The sequence below is a fragment of the Oryctolagus cuniculus genome, chromosome 15, assembly GCF_051225735.1.
Source record: "Oryctolagus cuniculus isolate XC-2025 breed Fujian yellow rabbit chromosome 15, ASM5122573v1, whole genome shotgun sequence".
Taxonomy (NCBI): Eukaryota; Metazoa; Chordata; class Mammalia; order Lagomorpha; family Leporidae; genus Oryctolagus; species Oryctolagus cuniculus.
The window spans coordinates 70,995,513-71,007,724 of NC_142881.1; the positions used below are offsets into that span (position 1 = coordinate 70,995,513).

General features: G+C 56.0%; 1 protein-coding gene across 4 annotated transcripts in view; it reads left to right on the plus strand.

The window, feature by feature from the left end:
* The first annotated feature begins 2,617 nt into the window (after positions 1-2,617).
* TSPAN14 (tetraspanin 14) overlaps positions 2,618-12,212 on the plus strand; it is a 58,438-nt gene continuing 48,843 nt past the window's right edge. Inside the window, exons 1-2 of one of the 4 annotated variants that reach the window (XM_089313594.1) lie at positions 2,686-2,773; positions 3,771-3,857. The gene's annotated coding sequence lies outside the window, so the exon portion shown is untranslated. Of the gene's footprint in view, positions 2,774-3,160; positions 3,410-3,770; positions 3,858-12,212 lie in introns of those variants that run through there. The other 3 variants (XM_051833052.3, XM_070057951.2, XM_089313593.1) reach the window with 3 other exon arrangements.

Genomic DNA, 12,212 nt, shown 5'->3' on the forward strand with positions numbered 1-12,212 from the left:
GGAGCTTCTTCTGGGTCTCCCATGTGAGTGCAGGGACCCAAGCACTTAGGCCATCTTCCTCTGCTTTCCCAGGCCATAAGCAGAAAGCTGGATTAGAAGAGGAGGAGCCAGGACAGGAACCAGCGCCCTGGGTTGCCAGCACCGCAGGCAGAGGCTTAGCCTACTAAGCCACCACACAGGCCCCAACAACAAACACTCTTCAACGATAACAAGATCTGGGTTTCAAGGACAAGATCTAGGTCTGGATAAAACAAGCCAGAAAGGGCTCCATTCAGACTGCCCCCGGCCTTCACAGTAACTAATGCATAAACACTACCTTTGTTCCTAGGAGATAACGTGCAAAGGACACACAAATACCCACAGACAAGACCTCAGCAGCTTGGTCTCTTTCCCTACCAGCCCCTGCGATGGTACTGTTCAGAGCTTCTTGTTTTCTTTCCTTTTTTTTTGACAGGCAGAGTTAGTGAGAGAGAGACAGAGAGAAAGGTCTTCCTTTTTCCGTTGGTTCACCCCCCAAGTGGCTGCTATGGCCGGCGCGCTGTGCCGATCCAAAGCCAGAAGCCAGGTGCTACCTCCTGGTCTCCCATGCGGGTGCAGGGCCCAAGCACTTGGGCCATCCTCCACTGCACTCCCTGGCCACAGCAGAGAGCTGGACTGGAAGAGGAGCAACCGGGAGAGAATCCGGCACCCAAACCAGGACTAGAACCCGGTGTGCCGGCGCCACAGGCGGAGGATTAGCCTAGTGAGCCATGGCGCTGGCCATCTTCTTGTTTTCTTAAAGTTCTACTCTCACCATGTGTCCGGTCTTCTAAATTGTCATCGACACCCGGGCAAGAGCTCATCTCACCAGTTTTCCTGTCACATTAACACAGGCAGAGCTCACTCTTTCTGGGGCTTTGGTACCTACTGCTCTCAAGGTGGGATGTGCCAACTTTCCTAAGGCAGACTCATCATTCCTTTGCCTTAAATGTCAACATCACCTCCTGAATGCCCTCCTCTCTGCATGCCCCATCTAAAGTAGCTGTTGTTCTACAGCCCCGCCCCTTGTTTTTGTCCCATCATTTTTGTCAACTTGCAACTACTTGTCTTCTCCACTACAAACAAGCAGGATGGAGCAAAAGGCTTCAGCTGTTTGTTTCCCGCAAGCATGGAAACTGGGCTCTAACAGCAGATGTTCAGTCAAGCACTTGGAGTCTACTGAAGAGTGGACAGATTCGTTGGGAGGTCCGTGAGCTGCCCCGGAGTCACAGAGACAGGATGCATCCCTCTTTGAAAAGCAGGCAAAAACTGGGAAATGGCCTGCGCAGTCTCCATTTCAATACTTCCTCCTTACATTGGACTTAAACCTGTTTGTTGCTTGCAATAGAAATTGGTGCAGTCTCAGCCCATTTTTATCTTATTTTTAAAAGATTTATTTATTTGAAAGTCAGTTACAGAGAAGGAGAGACACAGAGAGACATCTTCCATCCGCTGGTTCACTCCCCAGATGGCCTCCAAGGCCAGGGCACACGCTGATCATAATAGATGCCTGGGGGCTGGCGCTGTGGCACATTGCGTAAAGCCGCCACCTGTAGTGCCAGCATCGCAAGAGGATACTGGTTTGAGTCCAGGCTCCTCCACTTCTGATCCAGCTCTCTGCTATGGCCTGGGAAAGCAGTAGAAGATGGCTCAAGTCCTTGGGCCCCTGCACCCACATGGGAGACCCAGAAGAAGCTCCTGGCTCCAGGCTTCGGATCGGCCCAGCTCCAGCCGGTGTAGCCATTTGGAGAGTGAACCAGTGGATGGAAGACTTCTCTCTCTGCCTTCTCTTCTCTCTGTGTAACTGCCTTTCAAATAAATAAATCTTTAAAAAAAAATAGATGCCTGTTTCATGTTGCCCAGCAGATCAGATCACCTGGCCCCCTGCCAGCCCCCAACCCGGTGAGCTCAGAAACAGCAGAATGCCTGTGCTTCGCGGTACAGAGGGGCAGGCTGAGACTAGCTGGGGCCCGTGCGAGCCGCACAGGCACTCCCCACCGAGGCCTGTCCCTTCCCCACCAGCCTCCAAGAAACCGCCCAGACATCTCCTCAGCATAAAGATGAGGAACAAATCTCAGCAGGCGATCCAAAGAAAGCCTGGTATTTTTAGTACCAAGGCTAGAAAGCGCCAGCCCTTCAACTGCTCGGTTTAGCAAAGGAACGAAAATCTTCATGTACCACCCCTTCTCCCAGGGCTGGCAGGAATGTCTCCTGCCTGCCGCACGGCCATTTTCCTAAACCTTCTCCCAACCCGACCCGGTCCCTCTGCGTGGCCCGCCACACGTGGCCTCCCCGCAGTCGGTGCGTCTCCCAGGCTCGGCCGGGTCAGGGGCGAGCCCAGGCAGCGGCCCCGCGAGCTCGCCGAGGCCACCGGGGCACGCCCGAGCCCGGGCTCCGCCGCGCCGCGGACCCACCGAGGGTAGGCTCGGGGCCTGGGGCGCCCACAGCCCGGCCAAGGGACCCGCGGGCGACCGAACCTCACCTCAGGGGGTGACGTGCGGGCTGGAGGGCGGGGCCGGGGCCGGAGAGGGGGCGGGGCCAGCCACGCGGGGGCGTGCCCGGGGGCGGGCCCGCACCGGGCGGCGCAGGGAAGCGGCGCCCCTCCCTCGGCCGCCGCCAGCCGCGCGCCCCCGGCCCCGCCCCTCCCCCCGCCCCGCCGCTCGGCCGGCCCGAGTCGCGCCCTCCCGCCTGCGCTGCCGAACTTGCTCTAACTTCCTCGGCCGAGCCGGGCCGCGCCGTGCAGCCGCCGCGCCGGGTGAGTAGAGCGCGGGGGTCCCCGCGGGAGCCGCGGGGCCTGCCCCCCATTGTTTGAGGCCGCCCCTCGAGCGTCCCCTGGGCACGAGGATTCTGCCCGGGCGCCCGTTCCCGTCCCTCAGCCTCCCTCCCTTGCCCGCCCAGGGGGGCGGCCTGAGGGCGTCGCGGCTTTGTCTGCTTCGATCGCTCGCGCCGAGCGGGAGGCCGCGGCCCGGACCCCGTGGAGCCGAACTCGGGCGCCGGGCGGGGCGGGAGCGCCCGGGAGGGCGGGAGGGGCTGGGCCGCCGCCGCTCCGGGCTGTGCCCCCTGGTCCCCAGCGGCGAGTCCGGGGCCGGCGCTCCTTCCGGCTCGGTCACGAGCCCTTGGCCCCGCGGAGCCCGGTCAGGGGCGGCGGCGAGCACGAGCCAGGGAGCAACCCCGGCCGCGAGTGCGCTCCGAGCCGCAGAGCGCCGCCTCGCCCCGCGCGGGCTTGGGTGCGTGGTGAGCCGCCGTCCGGGCGCGGGTGGTGGAGCTTGTGCCTGGCGGCAAAGCCGGACCCCGGACCTGGCCGGAGCTTCGGTCAAGTTGGGCTGGTGTGTCTGGAGGTGGCTTGTCCGGTGCCGGCGCTGCGCCCCGATCCCAGGTCCCGGAGGAGTGAGTGAGTGAGTGTTGTGTTTGCGTGTGTATTAGGCGTGGGACTTCGACCCAGGGACGGTCGGGACACGTGTTTCCAGGGCTTGAAGTTGGCCTCCCGCAAAAAAGTGGTCCGCGCTTCGGGAGAAGGGGAAGCCGTCAGCCCCGGGGCTGGGCAGGTGCTGACCGTTTAGCGTGGCTGAGTCAAGTCCTGGGCGGTGAGTCCCCGGCCTTGAACTGGGGCTCTACAGGTGCGCGCTCCCTGATGTTCTGTTCTCTAGGGAGGGGTCGTCCTCCCTTCTGGGGTGCAGGTTGCCCTGGGCTAGTAGGAGTAGGTCAGCTCCCCGCCAGTCCTCAAACGTAGCTTTTCCCCTTCCCCCTTGCAGAAGTTGGTGCCTGCTCCTGCACGGGCTGAAGGGAAACCTGGGGCGGAGGCCCTCGGGGGCACCCCTGCACATTCAGCCAGCCCAGTGGTAGGTGGAAGCACTCTTCCTTCTAGGGTTTCTTCTGGTCCAGGCTCCCTCAAAATGAAGCCCAGAGTCTGCCATCGTGGCCAGCATATGCCCTGTAGTCCCTGGCTCAGCTGTCCCCGGGATTTCTGATGTCTCGAGTGACAGGCTGGGGGATGGGTTTTCTCCTCCCCTCCCACTGTGTCATCCCTTGTTGCACACCACTTCTGCGGAAGCTTTCTTCATAGGTCTGTCCCTCAGCCCAGAACACCCGCGCTTGCTTCCCAGGGGCGCAGTTCCTCTAACAAAACAAAGCATGATTGAGAGTCTGTGGGGTGCCAGGCACTCTAGCAAGCACTGTTTGGGGCTCAGCGTTGCCTGCCTGGCTGTAAACTTTGCAGTAGGTGCTCAGAAGTGCTTATTGATCTGGGCTTGCTGTAGCAGCACCACTCGCTCACGCAGGAACCCCAGCCCTCTGGGGCTTCTGTGACTGCCTCCAAGAAGAAAGGGCGGGGGGGCTACAGAAGGCTTGGCTTCCCCACTGAAGGCCCTTTTACAAGCAGCCCTCTGTCCTAGTCTCTTAGGACAGATGAGGGCTCCTTCCTCGCAGTGTTTGGGAGTGGGAGGGAGAAGCTCTTCCCTTGTATGGGAGGGGCGAGTCCTGCCCTGCAGGTTGTGGTGGTTGAAGTGATGTTCCAAGCAGGCCAGGGAGCAGGAGAGCCCTGGGTTCTGGAACCATTCCCTGAGGCCTCACTTTGTTCTCCCAAGGGATTTGATCTTGTTTTGGTAGTGCCTACACAGTGCCATTGTGCCAGTGCTGGGAAAGCTTTATGGGATTAGAACGTAAAGGGTTGCCATTGTGGTGCAGTAGGTGTAGTTGCTGCTTGTGATGCCTGGTGTCCCGTATCAGAGTGCCAGTTTATGTCCTGGCTCCTAACTTCCCATCTAGCTTCCTGCTAATGTGCCTGGGAAGGCAGCGGATGATGGCCCAGATAGCTTGGCCCCTCCCAGCCATGTGGGAGAGGAGGATGGAGTTCCTGGCTCCTGGCTTAAGCCTGGCCCAGCCTTGTCTGTTACGGCCGTGAACCACAAATGGAACTTGTTTCTCTGTCTTTCCTTGTCAGTTGCTTGCCTTTCAAATAAACAAATCATCAAAAAAATGTAGTAAATGTTATGGACAAGTTTATGGCAGTTATGTGGAAGGTTTAATAGTGATGGTAATAGTGAATTTATTGAAACTTAATACTTATCTACTGAGATGTAACACCAAGCACTGTGCTAGAAGCTTTACTTGTATTAATTGGTTTGCCTACCCCATTTTCCAGGTAAAGACACTTTGGCCCAGAGAGGTTGCAGACTAACTTGCATGAGGTCTCAGAAGCCAGGTTTTCTCATTTCTAATTTAGACAGTGCTTTCCTTCCAGAGGTAATTAAAAAAAAAAAAAAAAGACTTAGTGTTTGAAAGGAGGAGCAACAGAGAGGGAGGAAGAGAGAGGAGAGAAAGATCCTCGTTTTCCTGATTCACCTTCCGAATGCTTGCTACAGACAGGGCAGGCACAGGAGTCCAGAACTCCCTCTGGGTTACCACTTGGGTGGCAGGGGCCCTGCACCTGAGCCATCTTCTGCTTTCCCAAGATCAGAAGCGTAGTAGGCGGCACTGAAACTGGCAATATGGGATGCCAGTGTCACAAGTGATAGCTTAACCCACTGTGTCACAAGCTAGCCCCAGCATCTCATTTATTCTAGCACAGTCTGGATGTGTAGCAGATGTCTCCAAACCCCTGCTGATTAACTGACTGGAAATGGAGCTTCTGTTTCCCTGAGGCCAGGGAAGGGAAAGGCCAGCCCTGCTGAGCATGGGAGATGGGGGAGTCACTCCTGCTATCTGGATAAATCAGGGTTTGCTGTGGTAACAACAATCCCAAGTCCTAGTAAAATGTTCATGGTTACACCAGATAACTGTTGCACCTCCGCTTTGTGCTGTCCTCACTGTGAACCCGTACTAATTGGTTAGAAATCCCTGGCCACTTGGACAGAGGGACAAGACAGCGTGATGAGTTGACCCCAGCTCTTAAAACTTCTACCTGGCTAAAGCAAGTCACATAGTCACCCTTACCTACAAAGCGGGAGGGCTGGAGGCTCGGAGACTTTGGTCTACTACCTGCCTACATTCATGCGTTTTTCTGTGACCTCTTCCCAAGTTCTAGCATCTTTGTCCTGGGTCCTCTGACCCTGGGCAATACTTGAGTTCCTTGTGTTTATGGTCATTCATTCATTCACAGGCCTGAGGACTAGTGTTGAGTTCTGGGTCAGAGATGTTCAGGTCTTAGACCAGTGCTAGGGGCTGTGAACAGGAATGATGATCCTTGTCTTCTTGCCACTGAGTGCCGGTAGCCCTTTAAAACGGGATGGCTGTGCCCACAGGAAGGGAAACAGGCCGTGCCTCCGTCTCTCTTCCCTGCGTGCTGGCCTTGGACACCTACGTGGGTGTAGGTAGGTGGTGGGGGCAGCCACTTTCCTAGAAGCAGGAGCTGTGCCGAGTAGCCCTAGCAGGCTGTGTTCTCACTCTGCCGTTTGTAGGACTCTAGGACTGACCTTATAGGTCTCAGGTGTGGAAAGGAGGGGTAATGAGAAGAAAAGAGGCAGGGTATATATGTGGGGCTGGGAGTTGAAGCCTCCTGTTAATTGCATTTCTCCTCTCAAACCTCTGTGGCAGGGTGTTAGAGAGGCAGCTATGCTGTGGGTCTTTTTCTTTTCTTTTCTTTTTTTTTTTTTTTTGACAGGCAGAGTGGACAGTGAGAGAGAGAGAGAGACAGAGAGAAAGGTCTTCCTTTTCCATTGGTTCACCCCCCAATGGCCGCTGTGGCTGGTGCACCATGCTGATCTGAAGCCAGGAGCCAGGTGCCTCTCCTGGTCTCCCATGCGGGTGCAGGGCCCAAGCACTTGGGCCATCCTCCACTGCACTCCCTGGCCACAGCAGAGAGCTGGACTGGAAGAGGAGCAACCGGGATAGAATCTGGTGCCCTGACTGGGACTAGAACCCGGTGTGCCGGTGCTGCAGGCAGAGGATTAGCCTATTGAGCCACAGCGCCGGCCTTCTTTTTTTTTTTTTTTTTTTTTTTTAATATTTATTTATTTGAAAGAGTTACATAGAGAGAGGAGAGGAAAAGAGAGAGAGAGAGAGAGAGAGAGTGAGTCAGTCTTCCATCTGCTGGTTCACTCTCCAATTGGCCACAATGGCTGAAGCTGCGCTATTCTGAAGCCAGGAGCTTCCTCTGGGTCTTCCCATGCAGGTGCAGGGGCCTAAGGACTTGGGCCATTTTCTACTGCTTTCCCAGGCCATAGCAGAGAACTGGATCGGAAGTGGAGCAGCCTATTCTCCATCCGACACCCATATGGCATGCCGGCACTGCAGGTGGCGGCTTTACCTGCTACGCCACAGCACTGGCACTCCACCGTGGATCTTGTTTCAGATGTCTGCTCTTGGTCTCTGGCAACTACCAGCAAGGCCAGTGGGGCGGAGTAGGCGGCGAGACTGCAGGGTCTTCTGCATCATGGCTAACTGTCCTTAGCATATTTCCTGCTTTGTCAGGAGCTGTGTTTTCTGAAGTGTGAAATGGAGGAGAGGTGATGGTGGGCCCACCCTGGCTGGTCATTAGAGTCCCTAGGGAGACTGGTGTTTCCAGAGTCTTTGGCCTAGGTGAGTGCCAGCCATTTGGTCTTGCATCACAGTGGACGGTGACTGTGTGTGTATTTTTGGTCCAGAGACATCAAGTGTCTGCGTTGGTCCAGCCCGGGACCCGGCCAGCGGGCAGTGTTCAGCGCCTCAGCTGATTTAACACGCAGGTGATTGACACTGTCCAGCTCGCAGAGCCGGGCAGCAGGAGGCCAGCTTTTGGATTGTGTCTACTTCCTGGCTGAATGGCCTAGACAAGTCTTTGATTTTTTTTTTTTTATCTTTCTGAAAAAAAGTTTCCTCATTTTCTCATCTATAATCTCATCTGTAAAGTGAGAAGAATCAAGTCGGCCCTTCTTGTCTCATGGGGTTTCTGTGAAGCCTGAGTACACACTTCACGGTTGAGAGGCAGGATCTGGAGCCTCTGAATTAGGCTTGGTGCTCTGGTGTGGGACAGCTGCCATCTCCCTTGCTGCTCTCAGCAAAGTGCTCCCCAGCAGCTGATTCTGGGAACCCCACTTCCTCCAGGCAGGCGGGGTGGAGCTGGGGTGGGGCTGGGTGGGCTGGGCGGGGCTGAGGTTTTCTCTTGGGAGGCAGCAGCCTGGTAATCAGCCTCAGTGGGGCTGTGCAGCTGGGGTTGAGACTTTTTTTTCTTTTTTCTTTTTTTTTTTTTTTTTTTTGTGGTCTGTTCTGCCACCCTTCTGAGCAGCCAGGGGGAAAGCTCAGAGCCCTATCTGCCGGTTAGATGGCTGGAGGGACTGGCTCCCTCGGGCTCTGCTGGCCTGCCCTGGTGGTTGAGAACCATGGTAGTTGATGGTAAAGTGGCTTCTGTGAGCTGGTGCTGCTTAGACTCTGTGTCCCCTGGTAGGTGGCAGAGCTGAGGTCAGGCCTCCTGCGTGGGTAAGGTTGGGGAGGGCCTACGACAAGAGGCTGATGAACCTCCTCTTTGGGTTTTCCCTGGATCTGTGTGCCAGCTCATGGATATTGTAGGGCCCAGAGAGCATTTGAAAATATACCGAGGCTTTGAGGAGTCCATAGCTGTAACTCCCAGGAGGCCCCCGGCAGCTGGAAGGGAATGGGAGTCTGAAGCATCTCATCTACACCATGAGGTCTGAGTAGAGATCCTGGGAGGCGGAGCGCAGCAGGATAGCCAAGGACACAGCCTGGGATGGGGTCTTGTGCCGAAAGCCTCAGCAGCCTGCTGGGGCACCTTAGGAAGCCTTAGCATACTGGAAAGTGGCAGGTAGAGACCGGGAAAACAGCCTCCCCGGCTGATGATGTGGGCCTGCTGTGAGGGGTGATGGGCCTCAGAAAGCCACCACGGGGGCTCAGGCCACGGTGGGGCTCTAAAGGGTGTTGTCTCCAATCTGGGGTGACACTCCGCTGTGTCCAGGGCCCTGCTCCTCCCATGCCTCCTAGCTGCTGTCACCAGCTGCTTCACAGAGAGGCAATAGCTGCCCACTGAGTGACCATTGCCACAGAGAGACCTGCCTCTTCTCCAGATGTCAGCCTGGGGAATTAGCTGCCTTACTCCAGCCTTCACCTCTGGGCCAGGCGGTCAGGATCTCTTCCTGGGGCTTGGTGGGGGCCTAGCCCCAGACCAACTGGTTGCACTGGGTGAGATGTGGGCGTGATGAGTCCAGGAGGACTTGCGGAGCTCTATGTATGTAAGGAAAAAATTATCCTGGGATATTTGTTAACAAAGTAAGGTAGACTTTGTTAAGAACTATTGCATTGTTTTTAGGTTTATTTATTTGAAAGTCAGAGTTACAGAGAGAGGGAGAAACAGAGCGAGCCATTTTTCATCCTCTGGTTCATTGTCCAGATGGCCACAATGGTCAGCACTGGGCCAGATTGAAGCCAGGAGCCCAGAGTTTCATCTGGGTCTCCCACATGGGTGGCAGGGGCCCAAACACTTGGGCCATCCTCTGCTGCTTTTCCCAGGTCATTAGCAGGGAGCTGGATTGGAAGTGGAGCAGCCAGGACACGAACCAGCACCCACATGGGATGCCATCGTTGCAGCTGGAGGCTTTACCTGCCATGCCGCATCAGCTCCTGCAATGGGCTATCGAGGTAGGGTGTAGAGAGATTGTGCTCAATTCCAGATCTAGCAAAGGGACTGGGAACTTACAGGCAAGTTGCAGAGTGTAGTGCTCCTGGAACACTTCCAGGAGTATAGGGAGCTTTTTCCTGGACTGACTTAATAAGACCTTTCCTGGGAGATGCTGGAGGACAAGGAATGTGGTTAGATATTCAGGTAGGGGACTCTGGCTTCAACTGGATGCTCCAAGGGTAGAGACAGAAGCCCAAGTTTAGGCCTAGTTGAGCAGAGGGTTCAGAGGACTTGAGTAATTTGGTCAAGGGCAGAATCATTGGCATACGCATGACAGACAGTGTCCCCTGTTCCGTCATGCCTGTGGTTCTTGCACTGACTTACACTCATGACCATTCACACGTGGCCCTCATGAGCAGGATCTCTTGTGGGTGTCCCTCCTAACGTCACCCTCAAGTTTCCAGAAACCTTGGGTGTTTTCTTTTTGCCCGTCCTGGCTCCTTTCCCTTGGCTGCCCCCGTCAGCCTGCTGGACTTGCCCTCTGCACCCAGGACAGAGCCCACCAGCCCTGCGCCTTACATAGAGCTTTCCTGCCCACCTCCCATCGCCAGGCCTGCTGGCTGCTGGACCATGGCCACTTCCCTCTGGGCACCTGACCCTCTCCTTCTTCAGTCTCCGAAACCTTGTACCTTGTGTTTCCAGCTCTCTCCTTCCTGGCCAAACCAGTCTAACAACTTTGTGGTTCTCCCTGAGCCCCCCTTTTCTTTCTCCCTTCCCCCACCACCTTAAGACTGTCTCATTTGTCTGAGATGGGCCCAGGCAGGTGCGGTGGGCGCTCTCCCCCTGCTGCGATGGCACGCGCTAGGGCCTTCACGCGAGAGCTTCTGGCCCCACCAGCCTCCTTCCCCTCTCAGGCCTCAGATGCCAGCACCCAGCCAGCCTGTTCCTCCTCTTCCCTGAGCGAGGCTCCTCCTTGTTTTCCACTCCTTGCTCGGAGCCTGCCCCTTTTGCAGGCGCGCTCCCACCAGCCTCCCTGCGCGCGTGACCCCGTTTGGTCTGTGTCCCCCTGGGGCTGCTCTTGTTTCTAAACAGCCAGCTTTTCAGGAACCAGGTCACCTGCCCATGTGTGGAAAACCTGGTGGCTGCGGGGTGGGTGGGAGCTTTCTCCACTTCTCAAAGGTTCCATGCCCTACTTCCACCCGTGCAGGGGGAGAGCTAGTGGTGAGAGAAATCCTGCCTGCCGCATCCTCGCATCCTCGCATCCTCGCACCCTCGTTGTCTCTTTATCTGCTTCCAGTGAGATACAAGTCACGGTGTCAACATGGATAAGTTCTGAGGGGCGTGCCAGAAAAAGAGCTGGAGGTGGCAGTAGGGTTCCCCGAGGGCCCTGGGCTGCTGAGGAAAGCAGGCTAAGTGAGGAGCTTGGAGTGGCATGTGCCCAAGTAGAGGTGTGGGGGGAGACTGGCGACCCGGGGGGGAGCAGAGGCCAAGCTGGGGTGTCACAGGGTCTGCTCTTACTCCTGATCCTGGGGTGGGGTGGGGGCGGAGCAGCCCTGGCAAGGGGCTGGTCTGGGTCTCATGGAGGGTTGTGGGGCTCCAGGTACCACCTGCTGAGCCCACTGACAGCAGGAGCTTGTCTGAGGGCTCCCAGTCCTGGTGCAGTCCTCCTTGTGATCTCCTTTGTACCTCGTCATCTTGGAGCTACCTATTGAACAATGCAGCAGTCCCCAGAAAGTGTTTGGTGGTGTAGGGGAGTCAAGGCATACCCCTGGCCTTCTTTCAGATTTTGAGAAATTTGGTTGAAACACAGAGTAACAGAAAGAGGAAGGGAGGGAAAGAGGAAGAGTGTGTGAGATCTTTCATCCCCTGGTTCACTCCCCAAATGGCTAAAATGGCTAGGGCCAGGCCAAGCCAGGAGCCCAGAACTCCATCCAGGTCTCCCACGTGGGTGGCAGTGGCCCAAACACTTGGGCTTTCCCAGGCACATTATCAGGAAGCTGGATTAGAAAGTGAGCAGCCAGGACTTAAAACTGGTGGCTTAACCTGCTGCTTCATAACAGTAGTGGCTCTGGCCTTCTTTGTGGCCTGGGTGCCTTTGAGCTTGAGCCTGCTAGGTCTTTGTACCTGCTGTGGTGGTCCTGGGATGAGGTGGTGGTGGGGTGGGGTAGCTCTGCTACCCAGAGAGTTCTGTCCATGAGCCACTCCCTGCTGGCCAGTTCTCAGGCCCTGCCTGGCCCTAATGGGCGTGTGTCCTATTCCTTAGCAGCAGGAGACACTCTGGATGGTTTTGTATTATTCCTTTGGGGCTGTATGACGTGGAGGAAATACATCAGCGCTTTCCGAGTGCAGAATATTTATTGACACACCAGTAAAAGGAGGCTTTTAAACAACATATATGTATCCCTTTAGCAAGGAATAAATATCCATCCAAATGCACCTCACAACTCCATTTTGCAGCTCTCATTTCCTGAAAGGTATATGGAGTTGAGTGGATAAAGGGTTGGAGTTTTGAGCTGGGGTTTTGGAGAAACTGTTTTTAGCCTGTTCTTGGAGTTGGGCCAGGCCTAGAAATCTGTTGAAATGGCTTTCTTTAGAGGCTAAGATTGGGATGAGCTCACAATAGGGGGACCTTGAGCCTGGTGATGACTGG